This window comes from Grammomys surdaster, unplaced genomic scaffold (assembly GCF_004785775.1).
Source record: "Grammomys surdaster isolate TR1022 unplaced genomic scaffold, NIH_TR_1.0 129, whole genome shotgun sequence".
NCBI lineage: Eukaryota > Metazoa > Chordata > Mammalia > Rodentia > Muridae > Grammomys > Grammomys surdaster.
Genome location: NW_021604587.1, coordinates 14,563,592 through 14,584,545, shown reverse-complemented (window position 1 = coordinate 14,584,545; position 20,954 = coordinate 14,563,592).

The window sequence follows — 20,954 nt, the reverse complement described above, 5'->3', positions numbered from 1 at the left end:
TGAAAGTTGGATTTCATTCTGGGAGTCTTGCTGGAAGATAAAACAGCTGGAAAATGCTTTAGAAATTCATGAATCTGTTGGAGAAAGGTCATATGCTTGAAATTTTCTAAATTGATGTTATTCTTCCAAGAAAGCTGAGAATGATACATATTAGTTTATTTTAATATATAGTGGTAAATGAAATACAAATGTTATAACTGTCTCTAGTATCTACAGTTTCCCTTTAAAACAGAAAGATCCTTTTGATATAAACAAACTTCTATGATCCTCATTATCCGTGTGCTCAAAGCACATATTTATAAGAGGATGGTTCTTTGGATGGAGCTGATGGATGGAGTCAAGGAAAGAGGAGAGTTGATAACAGCAAGAGAACAGTGCCCCTGTCTGTTGAGACTTTCCTTGGCTGAAAACCTTTGTATAGGACAAGAGCTTTCACCTTTCAGGATTCATGGGACTTCTGTTTATTTAACAGGTAAACAAATACAAACCTAGACCAATCAAACAAACCCACAACAAACCTTCCTCACCAAATATGCAGGGCTCTTAGCTCAAGCTTGGAGGTGGGTATTGTTTCAGCTCTGAAGGTGAGGTTTCATTTGCATCCAGGGCTTTCAAACTTCAAACTTCAGAAGTTTCAAACATTACTCTGGCCATCTGTATCCTGTGCTAGTATCCTAAAGCTTAACCGATACACTGCTAAGGTACACAAGACTTCTGAGGAGAGCTAAACACAGAGAGCTATACTGATCCTTCCGTAGATTAGGAGTAATGAAAAGATTGATCCTAGTTGTGCATTTATGCTTGAAACTTTCAATATAAAATATATTTTTAGATTATGAATGGGTAACTATGACAACCCCTTCATTTTTGACCCAGAAATGTAGATGTCAGTGATTCTCAAGCTTCATCTCCCTCGAGATTCACCTGTAGAGAGTTTATAAAAGCCAATTGCTGGGTAGTCAGGACTTCTAAACATAGAGCTCCAAGACTGAGAAGATGAAGAATCTTCCAAAGAATGCTGAGAGTTCTTGCTCAGGGGCTCTCTATTTGGGAACTCTGACCTGTTCAGTGTTAAAGCAACGTTTCTAACTTTCCTGTATTAAAGTGGTAGATGATCTCTGAGGACATCCCTTCTACAGCTCAATGCTGACTTTTTAGTCACCATATACAACTGACTTCATAGCACCAAAATATTCTCACAATAATAATTAGAAGGGTGGAGTAGAAATTAATTTGAAGCAAATTATAGAAGAAGAAAAGTAGGGTGATAAAGGATTATGTTGATTATATTTTAAAATTTAAAGTCCCAATCTTTAAGAACCACACTTGTAGCTGCTCAATTCCAAAGGAGACATTGGCTTGCCATTTGTACTTAAGATCTTTGCTGCTTCAAGTGTGAGCATAGGTGGGCAGCATCCTCTGGAGGCTGTGGAAATGCAGAGCAAAAAACAAGCTCCAAGCAGTCCCTCCTGCATAGACCTGGGTTAACTTACTGAAATAAAGAAAGAAGGAGCAGGGGGACTGGATTGGATGAACTATCTAAAATTTACCTTGATATGGAGGAGCATTCCAGAAACATTTTTCATCAAGTAAAACTGCTTTCCTACTGAGAGTTAGGGTCAGAGACTCTGCTTTCAAAGTCCTGTAGAAGGAAGATTAAAATTTGCTACAAATTGATCTGAACTAGTTCTGCGCTTTAAATTTTGAGCCTGTAATAAAGTAGGTGAGGAAGGCAAGACTCCCTCTCTCCCACTCTCTTAAGTACATAAGACTGGAAGAGAAATTGGTACTCTGCAAGAAGGCAGGAAAGTTATTGGTCTTAGAACTTGGAAGATACATGCTATTAGTCAGAAAAACCTTGTCTCTAGGATTCCTGCGTCAGGTTTAGAGGCTTTAGCTGGCAAGAATAAAATTGCTTTGACAATGAGCATAGCAAATTCACCAATAGTACTCTAAAGCGCAGTCAAGAAACTGGGAAGATTCCATCAGATCCTGATTTGACCACATTGTAACAGTGTTTTTGAATTTTCATCCCTCGCTTTTGTTTATCAACAAAACTGGAAGATCTTTCTCTTGTCAAAGGTGTATTAAAAATAAAACTTCGTGAACTGAAACATCTTTGGAACTGTAGCTATGAAGAGCCATCCTTTTAAATGGTTTGTGACCTCTCAAATTACTAGGGGTGGCAGAGAAAGACATGGGCTTTCCCTGGGTCACCCAGTCAGCTGCAGAGCCCCTGCTTCTCCTCACTGCTTTTCTTTTGTGCACCTGCAGTTTGGAGTCAACAAAAATTGCCAACCCAGGGTGATAAGCTCCATGTAAATAATTAATGACATGGAACTAATTATTTCTGTATTAGGCCACCTGCACCCTCAAAGCTCAAGAGCCCCAGGTGTGAAAATTGCAGGGGCAGCCAACTGTGAGCTGTTTCATCACCAAACTCTCCAGAAGCAGCCTGGCTGCTTCCTGCCGGTGTTTTTTGAGAGGGCTAAGCAACCGAGCATGGTGGGACCGGTGTGTTTGCAATGATCTCAGAAGGGAACCAGATGATGCGATGCTGTAATGCTTGAAAACTGAGCCCTTGGAGGCATCCAGGTGATAACAGGGATTAGGTCTAATTAGAGGAAAGAACACTGTAGGATACGGTCAGAAATTGTCTCCTGTGCTGAGAGACACTGTTGCAAAAATCCTACATGGGAACCTAATATTTATGAGCAAGGAACTTCCGTATCAATATGCAAATAGGTTATGCCCAGTTATCCCAGGTCTGCAATCCCTGGATATGCAAACTGAACAACTTGTCTAGCTCTGCAGTTACAAGTGTGTCTCTCTGGAAGTTTTATTTTGGCGCATTAGTTGTGGTGGTGTGTATGTGTATGGCACTGCCAATCTTTGAACGTCTCATTTGAAGGAAACCCACTACAAACTACCATGTACTTTATATTAACTTTGAACTCCAGTAAACAGCCCACGAGCCATGTTATAGAGCTCTCTCTTGGTTTAGAATGAGAAAGAAACTTCGGTTTGACCATTTGATTTTGCTCTGTCAAAGCTCAGTCGAATGATCCATTTTTTGGCGTGTTGTGTCGGTCACTTTCTGATCAATCTTGGGATGTAGTTTAAAGGGGAACTCAAGAAAACAACATTTGCTTACTCACTGGAATATTTATGAAGCAACACAATGGCGGATTCCCAAAGTGCTTGAATATTGATTCTAGCTGAACTTGCCTAACTGCGTGTTATATTCACACACAAAATTAACATGAATTAGGTTACCGAATGGTCATGCCTATTGTTTTCATCTTTCTAGATTAAAGATTAAAAGAAAAGCCCATGGTTCACTTTTCCATTTTTGGCTTTACTCCTTAATCTGCTTCTCCTCGGCTTCTATTACTCTGCAGTTGGGCTTAGCTTCCAACTTTTTTTATGCTTATATTTGTATTAAGATTTATACCAAAATAAATATACATTGGTATCTATTTGTTTTTAAGTTAATAGACATGTTTTAGAGGAGAAAAGAATAAAGCAAGCTTCCTAGTTCAGCCTCTGGGCTGCTGTGGTCATTTGTGACAATTCACCTATTTATTTGTGACAATTCACCTATTTTCCCTGCCTCCCCCAGAAAAGTTCTCCCTATGAAGCCCTGCCTGGCCTGAAACTTGCTGTGTAGCACAGGTTGGCCTCAAACTCACAGATATATATCTGTCTCTGCCTCCTGAATGCTAAGATTAAAGGCTTGTACTATGTTGTTTACACACAGACACACAGACACAGACACAGACACAGACACAGACACACACACACACACACGCGATTTTTATATACACCCATACATACATATGAGTTATATATGCATGTATATATGTTGAGGCAGGGTCTTGCTATATATTCTGGATGACCTTGAATCTACTATAGAGTCTAGAATGGCCTCAAATGCATGCTTTTCCTGTTTAAGCCTCCCAAGGGCTGGTATTACATGTCAACGACCATGCTTGACTACCTGACTCCTTTTAATGAGTTTGTGATTTACATTGTGCCATCATGTCACAGTTTATACGTGTCTCTAGAGTATCAGACTTCCTGTTATCCTCTTGCTCATATTATATTTTACACTCAAAGGATTAAATCCAGAAAGGAGTGTCTCATGATCACAGGTTATACATGCTATTAAATTTTAATAAACATTGCTAGGTGGCTTTTAAGGCAGTTTCATCAAGAAAAATTCCTAGCACCCCATGAGGGCACTTTTTACCTTAATCTTCACCAGAGGCATGTACTATAGCCATAATTACTGGTAATTTTTATTTCAAAAGATGTGTAACACACCAGTTGTACATGTTAGTTCTGAATTCTGATTTTATTAGACACAAAACACTATCATTTCCTTCCTTCCTTCCTTCCTTCCTTCCTTCCTTCCTTCCTTCCTTCCTTCCTTCTTTTCTTCCTTTGTTTCTTCCTTCTTTTTTGGAAAGCCTTCATATTTTCATTTATTGATTCTATGATCTGTAGAACATTGTTTCTTTTCTTTTCTTTATCTTCTGAACTGTTGTTTTCTGCTTAGCAATCTTGGGATATTCATTTCCTAGTTCCTTGGTTTCCTTATATACGCCCCGTGATAACTCTGCTGCATCATAGGGTTGACTAGCTGGTTAGACAGTATAATGTACACAGAAAGCATTTTGCAGTTAATGATATTTTTTTATTACTAAAAGGGTCTGATAGATCATTAGAACCTTTGAGTAGTATTGAGGAGTATTACTTCATTGTGCTATTTTTGGATAAAGTGTGGAATTCTACCAAGTTTGGTGGTAAGATGAGATCAAAGCAGGTACAAACACTTCTTTATAGCGTTATTGTGGAAAACAGTGTCTAAAACAGAAGACTACCACTGATCATTATTTCTCTATGAATATGTAAAAAGCTAAGGAAAATCCAAGTTCTTTTAGAATTTGCTATATATAAGCACATTTTGTCAGAGTTGAAGCTACTCTCTGAGCATATTAAATTTATTCAAGTGGTTTTGTTTTCTGCCCACATTTAAAAATAAAGGTGATATCATTGCTATCATGTTTCTCTTTAGATTTTACTCTACATCCTTTGTTGAAGATTCTCTCTGGCCTTACCTTCGACACATTGCATGTCTGCGGAGACTCTTTGGATTATGACTTTCTTCAACTCTCTACTTATCCACGTATCCCAGGCCATTTCTGCACTTCACCCTTAACCATTGAGACATGACCAGAAGTTATTCCTCAGCGGGAGCTATGGGGGATCTTTGTGAAAGGGGAAAGAAAGAGATAAGAAAAGGAGGAGAAGGAGGAGAATGAATGAAGGGTGGGTATCATATCTATCTTTGAAATTTTCATCGTCATTTCCCAGAAGCCTCTAGGTGGATGGATGGCTCTTCCAACCCACAAGTGAAATGCTTCCTATGTGAAAAACTTGACAGTAGGGCTCCCAGTCTCATACTGTACCATATCTACAGCAGAATACTGGCTATACTGGATATAAAGCTTGAGGTGTCAGAAGACCTTTGCCTATCTCTCATGGACTTAGTAATACAGTGAACCAGGAAGTGTGTGGCATAAACACTGTGATCTATAGTGAGATTATAATGCCAGGTATCTCAAATAATAGTGCCTCTTTCTCTTTCTTTCTTTCTTTCCTTCTTTCTTTCTTTCTTTCTTTCTTTCTTTCTTTCTTCCTTCCTTCCTTCCTTCCTTTCTTCCTTCCTCTTCCTTCCTTTCTTTCTTTCTTTCTTTCTTTCTTTCTTTCTTTCTTTCTTTCTTTCCTTCTTTCTTTCCTTAAATTATGTAGTCCTCAAGGATATTCTGAACAGCGATGGTGGCAAAATTGCCTCTAGGGAAACTTGGAGGAAGAGACATAGAAACAACAGAGTGGGAGGTGCCTGAGAAAGCTGCAGTTAGTTGCAGGTTGGATTGAAAAGGGACTGCATGATTAGACACTCAGGCTGTGTCATGAATAGATGCATCTAGAATACAAATATTTTCCTTATTACCAAGCCACCTTGAGGAAGAAGTTTTCCCAAGATTAAAATTGGGATTCTAATGTTATATAAACTGACTAAACAAGACTGGGCCATTTGTTTTACGTATTTAGTGCGTGTGTGATTGGGACACTACTTGAATCAAGAAATGCTAGGTATCCTCACTGAATTATCTGAGTTTCTTTTATTTGTGGGAGTGGATTCATCAGATGAAGGCAGAAATTAAAATTAGCATGAAGCAGCAGTTAGTAGAATTTTGTTCTCTTTTCTTTTCCCATCTGTGCTTTTTCTGTAAAATGTCACAGATGATTTATGGAAGTTCTAGTAGTGAGGAATGGAGAGAAGAGAGAGAGAGAGAGAGAGAGAGAGAGAGAGAGAGAAAGAGAGAGAGAGAGAGAATGGGAATGAGCAGCGGAGAATTATTACAAGAAAAATCCTGTGTGTCAGAGATGGGTGGGAAGCTGGCAGAGGCCTGGGCCATGTGTGTATTCACTATGCCATTTATTGTCGAAAAGATGTGGAAAATTGCATGCAGAGTTCAAAAAATGACTGTCCCAGCTCTGATTCACTAGAGACGTTGCTCTCAGCTGCATGGACCCTGGCATGATTTCAGAGGTCATGTTTACACATAATTTATAAAGCTGTAACATGTGGCTGAAAGTTTCCCTGGCATATTTAGAAATGTCTGGGAGGGCAGTTCTCACCACTTCTTTCAAGCTGCCTTCCCTTCTGCTTGAGCTTTAATTCACTTAACATTTATTGTGGTCAGGGCAAGGAAGGGTTCCAGTTTTGTGTGCTAAGGAATTGCAGCCCTAGGATCCTCTGCAGCGTTTAGTTGCTGTTGCATCTGCCACCTGTTCCTCACCTGGCCACCTTTAAATAAGGGCATAAGGGTGAAATGTCTGTTCTATGTCCTCTGTGGGTGTCTGAGCAACCTTGGCCTGCAGCTACCCCCACTCTGCAACATTGACCCTCTTTGGTTTTGAGGTTGTAATTATGGAGACGACACTTCAAATGTTTTGAAGAGAAGTTAACAGTTGTACCAGTCGCTTCTTTTTCTTCTCCTGTGATTTCATACCATGGAAAGAGAAGACCCCTTCCAAAAGATGCTCTCATTCTTAGACAGTTCCAGCCGTGGCCTTTTCCTCAAATTGTGCATTTATCCAACACTTACGTGTTCCTCCTAGAGAACATTAGAATCACTCCATTCCACGTTGATATTAAGAGGAATTAATTTGGAGGAGGTCATGTTTTCATATCTCTCTTTATTCTTTCTTTTAAAAGCTGGATGTCTCTTACTATTTCAGTAATTTCTCGTGTGACATATTCATACAGTTCCATATTTAAATATTTCAGTATTTAAACATGCCCCAGGATTACTTAATGGTGTATCATCATGCTTATGGGGTTATTTTGAAGAGTATAAACTTTAATTTTAAAATTAGTTTCCCTTTCAAAATTGGCCTGTGACTGGGCACTGTGGCATGTACCTATACTGTCATTACACATGGGGTGTTAAGAAGGACAGATCTAGAATGCAAGATCCACCTGGGCTATATAGACTGAGACCTTGACTCAAAATTTAAAAGAAAGTGAAACACAATGAAAATCAGCCTGTAGATTATCAGTAGAGTGGATGACTCCATCTGTGGCCACTGTCCTAAAAACAGTTGCTTAAGGCCCAAACACAAGAGCGTGCCTCTTTGTTCTTTAGTGTTTTATTGACATCAGAAGAGATCTGCATATGCTTCAGGTTTTTAAAAAGACGTTTCTATCCGTTGGAGCAGAAATATTTCATATACTTGATTTCTTTCCAGTGGATCAAAGTGGATCTATCCTCTTATTCACTCACTTGCTCATTGATACTTACTGAGTGCTCACAGGGCTTGAACTGTAAGTTGAGAAAGGTGAATCCTACTTTGGGGGTCACTCTCTGCTCTCTGGGCCTCAGGTGGCCCTGCCTTTCCATGGATGATGCTACTCTGTTTCTCCAAGAACCTACAAATGTCCAGTGTACATTTGAGCTATTTGACAGTGGAGTCTGGAGGAGCTACAAAGCCTGGGTGGGGTAGTGTCTCACCTTCAGCTAAAACTGAATTAGCTAAAATCCAGAGTGGTAAGGCGTTTGACCTTTGCCCTAACCCATTCACTAAACTCTACAAACAAAAAAGATTAAAGGCCACTAAAGCTCCTTTAGTATTCACCAACATGATCTTTAGTCTGACCCAAAACATGATGTGAAAAGATAAAAAAAGTTACAAATGAGTATTCTTTTATATTTTTTAAAGGAGTTCATGTTTTGTTTTTCATAAACCTCGGAGGCCATTGCTGGTCTTTTCTAGGAAGAACAACTCTAGGCCAATGCTTTGCTAAAGATCCTAACACCTTTGAGGTAAGAGAACATATTCTTTTTCACTTAGCAACATATTTAACTGTAGGAATTTTTCTTGCTGCCTCAACTTTCTGAACAAAGAGCAACCCAGAGACAATCAGAAAGCATCACTGATCAGTCGTCAGTTGGGAGGTGCAAGTCCAATATCTGGATTTAACAACAACAACAACAACAACAACAGCAACAACAAAGTCTACAAGTTTAATGAGGAAAAAATGTTGCTGAGGTGTTAGCTACAAGGTGCTAGGAAGAATCTCATCATTGTAGAAGTATGACCAGCAGATGCACATCTCCATGATGCTTGAGGGTGAAAATATGTATTTATGTACAAGCATTGCTAACATGAGATTATGTCAGGTATATAAGACATTAATATATTCAGTGGACTAACAAGTTGGATTTAAAATTTAAAATGGCCTAAGAAGAGACAAGAATAGACATTTGTCCAAGAGGATGAGTCTGTTGTTATTTGTCATTGCAGGTGATATTGTTAAGTAAAAGGATACTCAAACTTTATGCCTCTATGTTGCTCTGCAGCCCTTTGAAGCTGTGATTTAGGATTGTGGCAACATTGCATATTTGTTATTTCTGTTTTGTTGGCATGCTTGAGCCGTACCGTCACTTAACAGTACAGGTAAATGTTTTTCAAACAAATGTAACTGAAATGCAAAAAAACAAACAAAACACATACACACCAAAATCACAGAACAAAAACCCCACAAAAACAAACAAACAAACAAACAAACAAACAAACTAACAAACAAACACCTACCAAACCTATACATCCCCAGCTTCCCGTAGTGTACCATACAATAAAGTTTTAGAATTATAAACATAACTTGGTTAAAACTGAGAGGTTTGTTGTACCAGAGAATTTGGAGTGTGCCCACATTGTCTGAACCATAACACTGTTCTCCCCCTAGGATGAGCCTCACCATGGCTGGGGAGTCTTGAGCTAGTAAGACACATCTTGCCAGAAGCTAGGGACTAAATTATGCTTCCTGGAAGCTGTTTATGAATGTCTAGAGATCTATTTTCAAATTTTGCATCTCTCAAACTTGCCACCAGTCTGTAGAGTTACATGGCATATTTCTACCGATACTGAGGACTTGGGATAAAAGTCAAAGCACTTGGTGAGATTGTCTAAGGGACTGGAAGGACAAAGAAATCATAAGGCAAGCAGTTAGCAAGGAAGTTTGGAATCGAAAGCTCAAACCAATGAGTTGGGAGTAAAAGACTGAGAACGAGCAAAGAATGTGCAGAGAGAAAGGTATTTGGAATGAGCTATGAAGAAGCAGGATGGCTTTTAGTTGTGGATATGTCCATGGAGGTGGATTTGCAGAAGACAGCAGAAACTTTAGACCTCAGGATTAACCAGACAGAATATTGTAGCTGAGAATGACTGTTGTCCACATGGATATTGTCAGTTGGAGAGACTGTGGTGATTTGAGAGACCAGTGATGTAGGCCACAAAGTCTTCAGAGGAATGGAGAAGATATTCTAGGAATATTAAGTACCAGTCTTAGAGGGACAGGAGAAGGATGCTGGGTAGGTGTTCTGAGGTTCTTTCAGGGAATGAGTCTGAGGATGGTTGGTAGACAGATCAGCTGAAGCGTGGTAGAAGACACAAGTCTGCCCTTAGAAAAGGGGTCGGGGGAGGACAGGCTTGGGAACGACAGGACTTTGTTAAACAAAGGGCCACACATTTGACCTCCAGGTTCCTTGATCCATAAAACACTTGGGATGTTTTCCAGGCTTCTCACCATCCTCCACAGCAGAGGAGCCAGTGCAGCATCTGAAGTGAAGAGGTCTGGTTGTCTGGTTTTAACACCTTGTTTGAAAATCAGCAGCTTGAATCAGCAAGCCTCATCCTCCCCACTCAGTGTCCCCCAGCTGTGCATTCCCTAGTTAATTATACGTTGGGTAATGAGGACTTGCTTTTATCTGTACCAATTTCTAGTTTTAAGCTTTATTAATGGGGCATCATCTTGGCAATTGCAAGAAAGGGGGAGTGAAGGGGCCCATTAAATTTTCCCTTCAATATTTATACATCTTCCTTCCTTCCAAATAAAATAATGAAAGTCCCCTTGCTTTCTTCTCCTGGAAGAGTCTCTCTCTTCTATTCTGTCACATTGCCTCTCCCTTTTTCTGAAGGCTAGCTGTCCCACTTACTGGTTTCCAAGCATCTTCATGTCTCAGGGTCTTTGCTTGTGATGCGACAATAATGTCATCCTTTTACAACCCTTTTCAGAGGGTCACCATAAGTGCCAGTGATGTGACATTTTCAAAGCAACAAAAGTAGTGCCGGATACAATGAAGCCCTATGAGTGTATTTATTAAACAGAGATGTAAATATCCCGGGAAAGAGAATGACAACTTGCTGGGAACCCAGCCACAGAAAACTGAGCATAAATCCATTATCAATCTATTTCTTTTTAGCAGATGGATTTTTTTTTGAGTTCGATGTTGTAGTTTGATAGACATGTATATCACAAGTGGAATCTTGTGAACAGATACGTACATCTTAGAATCAACTCCATAGCTTTCCATGCTGTTGTCACTACCAGCTTCTGGTCTCTCTGCTGTCTGTCACTTGGTGTAATCAGACATTTAAAATTGTCAATGTATCCATAGTAGATTAGAAGCCACTTTTGACTGTGGTGTGCTTTACCCAGTCTCTCAAAGCTAGAGCCTTGCCCATTATTTAATTGCCAACTTGTTTCCTAATCAAACCTCTAACTCAATTAGCACTTATTTGACTGTCTAACTCTTTGGCTTCAAGCACCCTGCTATTTCGGGTGGGAGCTTTTTGTATGAAAGACAGACACCCTTTTCCTGGGAACTCGGCCCGGACAAACCAATTCAGTTCACACTTGTTTCCAACCGCCTACAAATGGGAAGCAGATCCTCATCCTGGGTCACCTCTTGGGATGTCAGCCAGCAAGCTGATAGGTCCCATCAGCCAGTCTCTGCCATGACCTGGTCTTTTCATCCTTCTGATGGTTTTTTAGCTCCATTTTTGCTTCAGATCATCATCTAGAGACCTTTCTTGATGCCTGGCTGTTCCTTTGGGAATGGGAGTGTGGGAAAGTAACATTTTTGAAGATGACGTTTTTGTTACTTTTTTTTGTCTCTCTTCACACCGTTTTATAACTTGAGCGTTAAACATTGTTAAGCAAACAAGTACAGCTTTTGGTTTTGTGCTAACATTTTATGACTGGTGAATTCAGTGACCTTCTATTTAGGCTTTGATCTTAATTATTTTAAATATCATAGGGGCTGATTCACAAGGCAGTAACTGCGGGTCATTATTCTCAGCATGATTAGTCTAGGTTAAAAATGAGCTCAGAGGCCCCCGGCACTATGGTCTAATACGTTCTGAAACGGAACACCTGCACAATCATTTGGTTCAATCCGTCTCTAATTTAATGAGCTCTGACTTCACATTTTTGTTTCGCTCTTGAAGAGGTAAATGCGTACACACGATTTTCACTTTGCCGCGTTGTACAATTTCGAATGTGCTGAACTAGTAACTTATTGTGTTTTTAGTTTGTATGAGAAATCTTGGCATAAACATAGATAGACTGAAAACTGAGTGCACACATTAAAAGGAATAGAATGGGGAATCGTGACAGTCTAGCTATTTATCAACCTACCTGTTAAGATGCAAACAGCAACAAACAGACCGCTGTGCTGACTTATCTAGAAGGCTTTATATACAGTCCTAGGGAATAGGAGATCTTCAGTATTTGCTTAAGCCGTTCAAATCTTTACATGAGCATTTGTTTTTCATCTTTTCTTTCATTTTCTATCTCTAGACCATCAGCATCACTCGGGAGCAGAGAGGTACAGATTCTCTCTAGGTCTGGAATCTAGTCTACTCACTATGCCGACAAATTTGTGTCAGCAACGAGATCTTCAGGTAGTGTGTCGCAAGCAATTTCTGGACACCATCCATTCACTTGCCTGAACAGCATATGGAATTCTGCTCCCCTTATTAATATCTCAGGGTAAAATTCTTAGACCAAAGTTAAGCAATCCTAATAATAGTGGCATTTTAACAACATGCCCAACAGAGAGACTCTCCCCCGGCCAAAATTCCTTTCCAAAGCTACCATACCATCTGTATCCCAAGATCTTCTCTCTGTTGCCCTGATTGGTACAAGAGCCTGGCAAGTAGCCTCCCTGCTCCGCCAACCTACACACCTTTATCCCACACTGTTCCCTCTACGTCGATAGACTTCCTTCCAGGTATTTATGATCATCACTACAGGCTACATGTAGCAAGGAGTAGAGGATGAATAGAGCCCAACATAAAAGTGTAAACTTAAAACATAAATTGTGGGGTTTTTTGATGATGATGATGATGATAAAGATGAGGAGGGTGATGAAGATGATGATGGTGATAGGGTGCTTCAATCTCAAGCATTAACTTTGTAGTCGGCAACACTGTTTCATAATGTCAAATTTGGACACATCTACAAGCTCCAACCTCACTACTTAAAATCTTTCATTGAGTCCTTGTGTCATTTAAAGTACTAGCAGAAGTAGACTGTCACAAATGGATACTGTCTGCTCAAATATTTAGATATGCTCTATAATTCTAAGCTCCTAGGTTTAGAGATAGAAAGATGAAAGATAAAATAAAAAGTAATTGACCATGCAGAATATGCCCTCTAAGAACTTCTAGCAGCATGGGAACTGTCCCTGCAGGGGGTGACACTGGGTGTTGACCAAGTGTGTGCTTTAACTTACCCCAATGCAGAAAGTTCCTCATTTCCCCAAATCTTTGAGATAATGTATGTCTCACAGTTTCCCTCTCTGACCAAGTTAAGAGGTTGCTACATGTAGACTGCCTACTTCTTACACAGAATTCTAGGAAGTTGGGCTTCTAGGAGGGAAGGTGGTGTATTGAGAAAGGTGAAGGTTTGATCTCTAGAATTTAGCTGCCCCTGAAAAAACTCAGAAGCCAGAATTCCTGTAATAAGTTGTACTTCTTACTCTGTCCTTGGGCTACCTTAACCCCCCTCCTCCTTCTGCTGTATTTTTTTCTTTATGTTTTATGTTCAGTTGTTCTTCCTTTCAGCCTTTCCCATAGGGCTGTGAGAACCACAGCAGGGTGCTGCCCCTTTTTTGGATTTAAAGATAGCCTGAAATGCTGTCATTTATGTTTTAAGTATTTTTCCTTGCCCTGAAAAGTTAATTATTCTACTTTAGCAATAGAATGGATTTCAAGAGAGAAACCTCTGATCTCTGCCCTGAATGTTCAATGCTTTCCAACAAAATGCTCCGCAATTCTGCCTGTTTGTGGCTAATATACTTCTAGGAACTAAAGACTTCACTTCGGCTTGAGCAGTCTGGTTTCACATAAATCATTTGAGTTTTGTGTTGTTTATAGTGTACTGTCATGCCCTAGGTCCTGTATTCTGGAATCTTGACACTCCATCATTGCCTTTGAGAAGTTGAAGGCCACGTCCTCTCTCTGAAACCACAGGATCCACTGGAACTGCTTTGATGAATACAGATAAAGCCGATGCTGTGTGGTACTTGAGAAAACAACAGACTTCAGAATATCTGTGGGGTTCTTGCTATGAGAGAGCTCAAGCACCCCACAGTGAAGCTACCTGACAGGAAACATAATTCTTTCCTTCAGTCCCATAGGTTTTCAGCTAGCACCAAGCATACGGGCCAGCTAGGCCTGGGGGAAGCCATGTCTTAAACAGAGTGTCTAGCTTCCAGTTGAGTCACAAGTGGCAGGTATGAGTAATCTCCCACGAAATCCTCTCAAAGGGCATATACTATCAGCAAAAGAAATAGTTGTTACTGCATGTTAGAGTAACTTGTCATGCAAAAGTAGATGACTAATATGAATTCAAGTTAAAAAGTCATGTCATAATACGGACAAATTATTTTCAAACAAGTAATATCCACTGTACACAGCCACTGTCTCATCTTCATGAAATATTTACTTTGCTCCAGGGCAACTGGTTATTTGAACACAAGCTATGTGGAGCTTATGGAAGATTGGTTTGGTTGTCTAAGCTGTATCATGAAAAAAAAAAGTACTGTTCTCCAACCTAGTTCAGAACTCTAGTAGCCCCAGTGGATAGATGTTACCCCGAGTGAATTCACATCAAGCATGAAAGTAGCAAATGTGACTGTCACATCTCTCATTAAGGCAGGGCTAGCTTTTCTAGGGGGCAGACAATGCCGTGAGCAAGACACAGGACAAAAAGGCCGTGAGTGTCCAGTGGAAGGGAAGATGAAGGCTGGCCAGATGGAGCTGTTTTCCAGGTTGGATCTCAAACTCACTTGGATATAGCAAACCATGAAACTTAGAGGGGAACTACTCTGCCTTATCACATACCTCAGAGTTCCAGTGTGAGGGCCAGCCTGTGATGAGGAACCGCTGTGCTGTGGCAGTGCTCAATGATAGGCCATTGTCCATGGAGGAACATAGTCTGATCTGGAATTTACTATCCAGGTTCTCTGAGAGACAGAGGAATGACAAAGTCAGACATCCTGCTTCAGGAGCAGTTTTCAATGGTTGCCCTGCTCAAAGTGGGGAATTGGGCCACTCGTCAGCAAGGAAGTAGGTGCTGTGTTCCTCTAGGGGGGACTCTGTCTCTGTCTGTCTCTCTGTCTCTCTCTGTGTCTCTGTCTCTGTCTCTGTCTCTCTCTGTCTCTGTCTCTGTCTCTCTCTCTCTCTCTCTCTCTGTGTGAGTGTGTGTGTGTGTGTGTGTATGTGTGTGTGTGTGGTGGGAGGATTTCTAAAAATCCTACTGTTGTAGTTTCTGGTCTACTTATTAATTGACAGGGTTCTCCAGTTTTAATAAACCAAGTATAAAAATACATAGGTCTATAACACTGTTTTCTAAGATGTCTGCCTTGACTGTAATTTTTTTTTTGTCTTAATGATCTGCTGATTCCAAGTCAAGTTCTCAGTCACTGACTTACTTTTTCCCTTTGTAAATGGCAAAGATTCGTCACAGTTATAGATCCTCATAAATCTCAGGAAGACATCCCTTGCGTAAATGGGCCCTACTGCCAGTTTGGAAACACAGTGAAGTGAAAGGAATAGGCAGGAGGCAGATGATCTGAAGAAGATCAGTTGCCCAACTCCTGATCAGTTGTCCAACTGAGGTCCAGACAAAACGCTTTGCAAATGTTACTAAAGGACTGAAAAATCCTTGAAGAGCATTTTGTGCAGTTTATTACTCAAGTGAAAGAAAAAGAAAACCAAAAAACTGAAACAGAAAATTGTTGATTCTAATCAGATGCCCAGAAAGTAGGGCAAGACCCTGTCAAACAATATATTCTAGAAATGATCTGTGGAAGAAATGACACAGCCCAAGCTCTCCCAGTATAGCTGCTACCTGAGTTGAGATTGGGATTCCATAATACTCAGTTTTGTAAGCATTTCCTCAATTCTTCTTGCCTCTTTCTGTGAAATTATCAATAATGGCAAATAGAAAGAGAACTTTCAGAAGCCATCATTAATACTAGAAAGGAATACATTATTTTGTCCACCTTTGAATTAGATTTGTAGATCCTCCAAATATAGCAGAATCAATACTACAGTAAAGATACATCCAGGACTTGACATCTCCCTGGCTCTTCGTAAATGTCCTCTGATTTCCTGCTAATAGTAATGTGAGTTCTCAATCACTCACTGTTAGTCTGAGTGCCTTATCCTTCTCTTGAGGGGCTTTCCCCTCTTTCATCAAATGTGCAAAAGTGAGACAACTCCTCCCTTCATCTTAAAGAAAAACACAAGTTACCTCACCAGCGAGTTACAAGAACTATGCCAACTGCAGCTCCTCCAGGAGAGGAAACCCGATCCTCTGTGTAATAAGCAAATGGCTGACCTCTTGACACCCACTTACCACTTTTACTTTCTCATTTGAGGCCCTGGGAGGTGAGTTTCCTCTGGTCTCTAGCAGTTACATCATGACATTCTCAGCATACCCAGTTTCTCAGGCCACCCAGCAAGGTGCCGGATGGAGTCAGCACTTCAGGTTGCTTCATGCACTGTGCATGTTTGTAAATATGTATACCTGATCCTTGACTGCAATAGTCCTCACCTCAGGCACTGTATCCCAGAAAAAGAGTGTTCACTAAACTCATTTGTTCCCAAGACCAGGATCATTCAAGAGCTTGGGTTTAGACCTTATGATCCTAGATTCAGCTGGAACATGGCTCCTCAGAGAGGGTCTTCCCATGATGCCCAACTGCCCCAGTGGTAGACAGAACAGAATACCTTTCAACTGGCTTTTCCCAGTACCTATTTTATTCTCCTAGCATGACCCTACACAGCATGCCAGAGGATCATCTATAAGAATTTTATACTCACTTGTTAAGTATAGTATCAATTGAGAGGATAGGTACTATTTTTGTCTGCTTTCTCTTTTACTGCTTACTGCTTCATCTTTATTTATTTATTTATTTATTTAATCACTTAGGGAATACATATTTTATGAAGTTAGGTGTATTCAGAATGTGAGACTGCCTTTGTTTAGTCTGTATAAAAAGCAGTTTTTATATTCTCAGTGATGACAGGTGAGATGTTCATGTTGGGATAATCTAAGGAGAATTTAACGAGAGAACTATTTACAGACACATGAACAGCATAACTTGGGGTGGGGTGTCCACCGAATGTCTGTTGCTAATCCTAAATCTGATGGGTCAAAATAAAAGAAAAGTTGTCTAACCTTACAGCATAGATGGTTGGATGGAAATGACAACCTGACAGTTTAAAGTCTATGACAGACATAGCCTACAGTTTGTAAACAGTAGAAAGTCTCTAAGTGACATACCCTATAAAATCCACAGAGACTGCAAGAGTTCGCAGTGAAGCATTGTCCCAGCAGTCATCCTTTCCTCACAGCTTACTTAGGCACATTTGTGGCCCAGTCTTCCCTATCTTTAAGAAATATCTTCCTGACACTGCAAGACCTGAACACTCCTGAGCAGCACAGCAGATTTATTGAGTTGGCATGTGGGCATGTTCTCACCAAACAGACCCAGGAAGGCCAGAAAGAATTAGGCCCCAATGAGATTACTTTACAGTACAAATAAGAGCAGCACTTGTGTCAAGAGAAGGAATCTGCAAAGGGGAACAAATGGGACGGACACTTTTGTAGGGAAAGTTGTGCTTCAGCTAATGTAACAACCATGATTGAAGTTGGAAGAGCTTGTTCATCTTGCGAAAAGTGGAAAGTTACAAGGTAAGTGTGCCAGGGGACACACTGAAGGAAATCCAAGGGAAAGTGTCTAGACAATATTAAGGTGTGGCTGGACAACACCATCACTTGATGGCTGGTGACAAAAATAACTATCTGTAGAGTTCACTGCTCAAAATGGTTTCCATAGATACTTCTGGAATGAACCAATAAGATTCTAGCAATCATTTCTTTGCAACCTTGAAGTGTTAAGAGGAAATCTCTTTGATTTTGTTTCTAATTCTCCACCACTGCCCTATCCATGTTGAGAGTGCTAGGTTAAATGTGTGCGTCTGGGACAAGTGTTCTCCCTGTCCTAGGTGTTGGCATCTTTTTCTATTTTGGTCAACAGGATTTGGAGAAACTAACAAAATCTAAGACTCAGATTATGACCTTCGGTGTTGATTTCTACTATTAGAATTTGAGGTGGAGTGAAATGGTTTGTTGCTTAATTTCTGTGTTTAATTCCAACCATGCACTTTAGAGGTTCACAATCAATGTCTTATTCACTATTGTAACCCATGAGATTTTTTCCTTTTGGTTTTTTTCCTCTGTCTTTTCTCCATGGTCTCTCTGAGTTCTTGAATAACTGCCAATCATTGAAACATATTTTAAACATTTAAATCTTATTATTTAACAAAGTCATATATAATTATTTTACCACGTGAATTAATGATTAGAAACTTGTACATTTTTTTAGAAATGTTTAAAAAGTCCTGTTCAATTCTAAATAGAAAACACAAGTTTAATCGTAGATAATTTTAAAAGCTTAACTTTAGACAGTGAACTAAATAAATGTTGAGAAATGCATATAATCCTTAGTAAGTGCCATGACCTGTCAATATTAAGCACTGGTATTTATGAATTGGCAGGCTGGATTGACCAAGCCACCCTAGTGCTTAAGCACTCACCTGTTGTCGTCTTCAGATGGAAATCATTCCTACTCCATTTTAAGGGTGTGCATACAGAATATGTGCGTGAAGTGATTACAAGTTATAACAACGAGTAGTCAACTGATGACCCCTTTATGTGGCCTCTGCATCAGTCCCCACCTCCAGGTTCCTGCCTTAAGTGTCTGCCCTCACTCTCTACATGATGAACTACAAACTGTAAGACTAAATAAAACATTTCCTTTCTAAGTTGCTTTTGATCACGATGTTTTATCACAGCAAGAGAGAAGTAACCATATTTCCGTTCAACTAGCTTTACTTTTTGTTACGGGCTTTGTAGCGTAATTGTAGTTCAAGGTTGAAAGCCGCGTATAACCAAGAGTGTTCTTGCTAAGGATACAGCCTTAAAAATCAAAGCTTATAGGAAAACAAACATAAAAATAAAATAACAAAAGCTTGTACTGTAAACACTTTGTGATGTGTGATCTTGAGTTAGTAACCTTTGTAGTATGTTTCAATTTGGACCTCAGTGGTCATTCTGTCATGGTGATTGAATGTTTATATTACCGACTTTTTCTGATGGGAACTACACACACACACATACACCACATACACACGTGTGTGCGCATGCGCATATGTTAAATCATTTCAGTGTGAGTTCTGTCTTACAAAATGGAAGTGAATCTTTAGAAAAATTTTGTACTTTATATAACATTGATGATCTTCAAATAAGCACTCAGTGACCATTCAAAATAACCGCTGATGATGGTAAAATCTTGGCTTTATTGAATTAAGTTTCTGGGATAATTCTTTGAAAAGATGTTTTTATATTTTTTTCAAATGATGACTTATTGTGTTTATTCTGAAGTACTTAATGCCAATTATTTTTTGTGTAACCTTATATAAATGAAATTAATAACTTCCTAAGAAGTATATGTCCAGTTGTTCTCTACACTTGCTGATGCTTCTTCTCCTCACTGTAGCATTTGTGAAGTGACAACTCATCGGAGCTGTACCTTTTTGTCTCTGCTGGTAAATGATGCAATGATAGCTCTGCATGCTCCCTCACTCAAGTACTTTCTCACAAAACTCAGGTCTTCTCTCTTTTAAAATATGTATTCTGAGTGTGTCCATGGTAGTCAAAGATGTCTAAATTCTATTCTCCTCAGTGTATGTATTTCGTTATAAGACCAAGGAGAGTTTGCAGATTTAGTTAAGTGGGGAAATTAAAATGGCAATATTGTCTTGGGCTATTTAAGTGAATTCAGTCTAATCACAAGAGATCTTAAAAGCAGAATATTCCTTAGGTAGAAACACAAAAGTTGCAGCAGGAGGAAGAAGTAGAGAGATTTTTGTGCATGAGAATACATGGCTGGAGACTAAGCGTACATTGCTATTTTTGTATTGACAAGAGTAGAAGAGATAACCTGACAGATGATATTGAAGTATTGAAGTTGTGAGACACTATGCATGATGAAACACTATTCACCCCAGGTGGGGAACCAGAACCACACCAAAATAAAAAATCCATGAAAGTCCAACCTGTTGAACGAATATATTTTATTGGAGTTACAGGAATATGAGCGAAGGAATTCTCAGAGGAACAGAAATGAGTCAAAGACAACTGTATCACTAGATGTCCACCTGAGCATGGATAACAGTTTATGAAAGCTTGGCTTCTGAAGCATATTGTATAACCTTCAGGCAGCTCAACAGGTTGCAGAGTGTTCTTTTCCATAGCTCAGTTGGTCCAAAGTTCTTCCAAGCTAGTTTCTGCTTCTTCCAACCACCTGAACTGGTCTAAGAACCTTCTAGGAAGCTTATCTTGTCTTCAGAGTGCTTCTCAGAAGACTTTATTGTACACACACACACACACACACACACACACACACACACACACACACGAGGAGGGAGAGACCTAATGAGCCCATCAGTTTTAGGGACTTCCTGAGTCTCTGATTATTCTGCTTCTTGAACTTGAGCTTCATTGTAGATGAAACATTTCACCTACTAGAATATCTTGTGCTTTAGTAAGCCTCCTTGTCTTGGAGGAAATTCTTACACAGCATTTGTGTCTGACAATAGCAAGGAAATAGGGACTTCAGTTTTGTAACCTTTAGGAACTGTGTCCTGGAAACAACTTGATTGACCATAGAAAGAGATTCTTCACAGAGTCCTCCAGCCTAAAGCCCAAAAATGGCTGACATCTTCACTTTGGCCTTGAGAGACAAAGAACAAAAGGACCATTCTGGCCTTTCAGCATACAGAATTACAAGATAAAAAAATGTAAGTTGCTTTAATTTACTAATTGCATGAGATATTTTTATCACTGTAACTAAAATAACAAAAACAACTTTAGAGAAATAAAAAAATATTTCAGGTCATGGTGTTAGAAGGTTCATACTGAAGTTGCTTGGTCTCATGATGGGGCAAAATATCAGGGT